The sequence below is a fragment of the Rhinolophus hipposideros genome (assembly GCF_964194185.1).
Source record: "Rhinolophus hipposideros genome assembly, chromosome: 3".
Classification (NCBI taxonomy): domain Eukaryota; kingdom Metazoa; phylum Chordata; class Mammalia; order Chiroptera; family Rhinolophidae; genus Rhinolophus; species Rhinolophus hipposideros.
The window spans coordinates 106,684,540-106,690,653 of NC_138049.1; the positions used below are offsets into that span (position 1 = coordinate 106,684,540).

Genomic DNA, 6,114 nt, shown 5'->3' on the forward strand with positions numbered 1-6,114 from the left:
GAGGGTGGTGACCATGGCTTATGTACTCAGGTTCAGCTGGAAAAGGACAAGGGAAGAGAAGACCTCTGGCTGTAACCTCCCTGGCTTCTTCCCTCACCACTCTCACCCCACTCATCCGGATTTAGCTTTGGTGGGAAGGGGGACCTAACTTCCCTCCTCTGCCCTTTCATTCAAAATGCCTATCTAAGAGAACCCAAATAATTTTTAAAAATCATAAATGAAAGAGGAAAAGTTACAACCAACACCACAGAAAAACAAAGAATCATTGAAGAACACTATGAACCAAACAATATTACACACCAACAAATCTGACAATCTAGAACACATGGATACATTTCTAGAAGGACATACTTTCCAAGACTGAACCAGGAAGAAATACAAAATCTAAACAGACTGATTACTAGTCAATGAAATTGAAGCAGTAATCAAAAAAACTCCCAACAAATAAAAATCCAGGACAAAATGGCTTCACAGGTCAAGAATTAACACCTATCCTTCTTAAAATATTTCAAAAAATTAAAGAGGGTGAAATACTTCCAAAATTAGTCTATGAAGCCAGCATTACCCTAATACCAAACCCAGACAGACATTATATATGCTTACTGATCTTTCAGTGAGAACTTCAACAAAGAGATAGAAAACATAAAAATGAAGATAAAATAAAAAAGAACCAGTCAGAAATGAAGAATACTATAACTCAACCATAGATTAGATGAAGCAGAGGATCAAATCAAAGATTTGGAAGATAAGGTAGCAGAAAATACACAATCAGAACAGCAAAAAGAAAAAAGAATCCAAACAAATGAGTCTAGTGTAAGAGGCTCTGGGACATCGAGTGTACAAACATTCACGTGATAGGAGTACTAGAAGGAGAAGAAAGAGAGCAATGAATTGAGAAAGTATCTGAAAAAATGACAGAAAACTTCCCTAAACTGTCAAAGGAAATAGACATAGAAGCCCAGAAACACAGAGTCCCCAAGAAGATGAACCTAAACAGGCTAACACCAAGACACATCATAATTAAAAGAGAAAAATCTTAAAAGTAGCAAGAGAAAAGCAGTTATTTATCTACAAGGAAGGCTGTCAGCTGATTTCTCAACAGAAACTTTGTAGGCCAGAAGGGATTGGCACAAAATATTCAAAGTGATGAAAAGCAAGGACCTACAACCAAGATTATTGTACCCAGCAAGGGTATCATTTAGAATCCAAGGAGAGAGAAAGAATTTCCCAAACAAGAAAAAGCTAAAGGAGTTCATCACCACCAAACAAGTATTATAAGGAATCTTGGACTTCTTTAAGAAGAAGATGAATATACACACACACACACATATATATATATATATATATATATATATATATATATATATATATACACACACACACACACACATATATATACATATATACACATATACATACATATATATATACACATATATATACATATATATGTATGTATATATATATATGAATAATAAAATGGCAATAACTACATACCTATCAATAATTATTTTAAACGTAAAAGGATTATATACTCCAATCAAAAGACATATGGTGGTTGAATGGAGAAGAAAACAAAGCCCATACATGTGGTACCTATAAAAGACCCACTTCCAGTTGAAAGACAAGCACAAACTGAAAATAAAGAGATGGAAAAAGATATTTCATGCAAGTAAAAATGAAGAAAAGATCTGAGTTAGCAACACTTATATCAGACAAAACAGACTTTAAAACAAAGGCTATAACAATGACAAGAAGGACACTTCACATACAATAGCCAAGATATGGAAGCAACCTAAGTGCCCATCGATAGATGATTGGATAAAGGAGTGGTACATATACACAATGGAATATTGCTCAGCCATAAAAAAAAATAATGAGAGCTTGCCATTTGAGACAACATGGATGAACCTAAAGTGTCCTATACTAAGTGAAATAAGTCAAACAGAGAAAGGCAAATACTTTCTAATGTGATTTCACTTATATGTGCAATCTGACAAACAAAATAAGAGAACATCAAAAGAGAAACAAACTCACAGATTCAGAGAACAAACTGATGGTTTCCATACGGGAGGGGGATTAAGGGGTTGGATAAAGAGGCGTAGGGATTAAGAAGTACAAATTTTAAAAAAAAATTTAAAAATAAATAAATAAATAAATAAATAAATAAATAAATAAAAGAAGTACAAATTTGTAGCTACAAAATAGTCACAGATGTAAAGTATAGTATAGTAATATAGTCAATAATACTGTAATAACTACGTATGGTGCCAGGTGGATACTACATTTATCAGGGAGATCACTTCATAAATTATATGAATGTCTAACCACTATGTTATACACCTGAAACTAATGTAATATTGAATGTCAACTGTAATTGAAAAATAAAAAAGTAATCCCCATGGTAACCACAGAGAAAATAGCTATAGAATATACAGAAAAGGAAATGAAAAAGGAATTAAAATGTTACACTACAAAAAAAAAAATCAACTAAACACAAAAGAAGACAGTAATGCAGGAAACAAGAGACAAAAAAAAGCTATAAGCTATGTAGAAAAAAATAGTAAAATGACAGAAGTAAGTCCCTCTTTATCAGTAATTACTTTACTGATCTAAATGGATTAAATCTAAATGGATTAAATTCTCCAATCAAAAGATAGGGTTTGGCAGAATGCATTAAAAGACATGATTTGATTATATGACTGCAGGAGACTCACTTTAGATCCAAACACATAAATATACTGAAAATGAAAGGATGGGAAAAGATATTCCACGCAAATGGTAACCAAAAGAGCAGAGAGCTATACTAATATCAGAAAATACTTTAAATCAAAACAAAAACTCTACAAGAGACAATGAAGGACATTATATACTAATAGAAGATTCAATACAGCAGAAGATATAACAATTATAAACATTTATATACCTAAGAACAGATCAGCAAAACTTATGAAGCAAAAATTGACAAATTGAAGGGAGAAATACTTCTACAATGATAGTTGGAGACTTCAATTCCCCATTCTCAATAATGGGTAGAACAAACAAACAAAAGGTAAGGAAATAGAAGATTTAAACAACACGATAAATCAATTAAATATAATAGATATATACAGAACATGCCACCCAACAACAACAACATACACATTCTTCTCAAGTGTACATGGGACATTTTACAGGATAGAATATATTTGTTAAGTGACAAATTATCTCTCAATAGATTTTAAAGGATAGATATTATACACATCTTCTCCAATCACTCAGGATGAAGTTAGAAATCAACAACAGAAGTAAAACTGAAAAAAACATAAATTTGTGGAAAATAGACAATATATTCTTAATCAATCAATAGATCAAAGGAGAAATGACAAGGGAAATTGTACAATACTTAAAGATGAATGCAAATGAAAACAACATTCCAAAATTTATGGGGTGCAGTGAAAGCAGTGTTAAGAGGGAAAATTATTACTATTAACACTTGTATTAAAAAACAAGAAAGAAAAAAAAAACAAAAAAAGACAAAAAAAAAACAAGAAAGTTCTCAAATCAACAATCTAACCGTACAACTCAAGGAACTAGAAAAAGAAGAACATACTAAACCCAAAGCTAGCAGAAGGAAAGGAATAATAAAGATCAGAGCAGAGAAAAACAAAATAGACTAGAAAAGCAATAGAGAAAATCAGTAACACCAAAAGTTGGTTCTTTGAAAAGATCAACAAACTTGATAAATCTTTAACTAGATGGGCTAAAAAAAAGAGAGAGAAAAAAACCCTCAAATTACTAGAATCAGAAATGAAAGTGGAGACTCCTGATTCTACAGAAATAAAAAGGATTATGAGTGAGTACTATGAGTAAACATATATCAACAAATTGGACAACCTATATGAAATGGTTAAATCTATTTTTAATAACATGTGACACTTCATCTTTGACCAATCAATCTGCATTATCTTTTCTTAATTGAGCTATAATGTACATAAGGTGCACAAATCTTATGTGTACAGCTTGTTGCCTTTTTACATAGGTTGTCATCCAAGTAACTACTACCCAGGTCAAGATATGAAACAGACCCTGTCCCCAGAAGGCTCTCATGCCCTTCCCAGTCATTTCCACCTACTCCCCAATTTAATTTTAAAATGTAATTTTGTTACAAAATTTTTTATGTGAAAGCTCCGATCTTTCACTTCTCTTAAAATATTTCTCTTCTACTTTTCAGCCTTTCCTAAGTAAAATGCCTCTTTTGAACTGTAAATGTATAAAATGTTTAATTGTTCTCTTAATTAGAATTTTATTTCCATTTTTAAAGTATACAGAATAACAAAACAAAGGATCTGGCTTCTACAAATGATTGTCATGGAAAGATGGAAGAGGAATGATTATAGATTGAGTGAATTAAGAGTCATATCCACCAAACACATGTGGGCCCAGCTTTGATCCTGATTCTAACAAACTTACTGTAAAAGTATATTTCTGAGACAATCAAGAATATTTGAGCATAGGGGCGGATGAGTGGCACAGTTGGTTAGAGTGTGAGCTCTGGGCATCGGGGCTGCCTGTTCAATTCCCACATGGGCCAGTGAGCTGTGCCCTCCGCAACTAGAATGAAGTCAATGAGCTGTCGCTCACCTCCAGGGTGGCCAGATGGCTTAGTTGGTTGGAGCGTGGGCTCTCAACCACAAGGTTGCCAGTTCAACTCCCACAAGGGTTGGTGGGCTGCGCCCCCTGCAACTAACAACCGCAACTGGACCTGGAGCTGAGCTGAGACCTCCACAATTAAGATTGAAAGAACAGCTTGACTTGGAAAAGTCCTGGAAGTACACACTATTTCCCAATAAAGTCCTGTTCCTCTTCCCCAATAAAATCTTTTTTTTTTCTGTTAAGAATTGTTTTATTAATACATACACACAAACTGTAAAGCACTAAGAAACTTAAACATCTAAGTCGTAACAAACAGGTGGCAATTCAACATCCAGAGTTGACAGAATGCTTGAGGGAGACTGCAACCGATTGGACTCCCACGGTGGAGGGGGCATCTTCAGAGGTGAAGGGGGGCCTACGTGTAACAGCTTTTCAAATTCCCTGTCCTCATCGAGGAATATGAGGGGCACTCCATTCAAGGGGAGCTGTGCAATCTGGTGCTCTTCAGGCAGGTCGAAACTCTCAAAATCTAGAGGATTGAAGGGAAAGAATTTCTCTATTTCTGGATAGGTGTCATCCGAGGCAGGAACCGAGCTTTTTGTTTTAACAGTCTTCTCCGTCACCTTTTTGGCAGAGAAGGTTGTCTGTTTCTGTTTGAGAGGTCCATTCGTCTTTACTGACTTTTCTGTAGCTCTGGTGACAGTTCCCAAAGCCTTTCTGGCAGCTTTAGGTAAGGCTGGTGGAGCACCAATCATTTTGCCAACACGTGGTGTTGAATCCTGAGATCTCCCATCTAAAGCTTTGACTGGAGGCCCAGACCCCAACTCAGCCGGTCCTTAGGAGCCACACGGGTGCCTGGGTCTCCGTTTTCCTTATCAACAAAGATCACAGCAGCCATTCTGATTAACGTCGTTAGGATCAACAGCCAAAACCATCCACTCTTCAGCCTCCTAAAATCTTTTTTAAAAAAGTCAAATAGTTATAAAAAGAATATTTGAACATAGACCATGGAGCAGATGATATGTATTATGGATTATGGTTAAATTTGTTAGGTGTGATCATGGTATTGTGATATTGTTTTAAACTGCTTTTGACGTTAAATACACAAACAGCAGTATTTACAGATGGACTAATGTGATGTCTGGCATTTGTTTTAAAACTCTCTGGTGGGAGGGGGAGGCCAGATGAAGCCAGGCTGGCAAACTGTTGAAAATTGTTGAAGCTGGTGATCTGTATATGAGAGTTCTGTATACGATGCTCCCTAATTTTTGTGTGTGTTTGAAAGTTTCTACAATAAAAAGTTAAAAAAAAAAAAACATTTCAACCCCCTTCAACCATTAAGTGATTAAGATTAAACAAGCAAGTAAAAAGACTAAACAAGACACCAAGACCCTGACACACAATAGACATTGTCAAAAATGTCAAATGGGGCAGCCGGACGGCTCAGTTGGTTAGAGCACAAGCTCTTAACAACAAGGT

The 6,114-nt window shown here is 35.0% G+C and overlaps 1 pseudogene across 1 annotated transcript; it reads right to left on the reverse strand.

The window, feature by feature from the left end:
- Positions 1 to 4,959: 4,959 nt before the first annotated feature.
- Positions 4,960 to 5,533, reverse strand: LOC308493289 (securin-like; annotated as a pseudogene). Its single transcript has one exon. The product of its transcript is annotated as a securin-like (transcript).
- Positions 5,534 to 6,114: the final 581 nt, after the last annotated feature.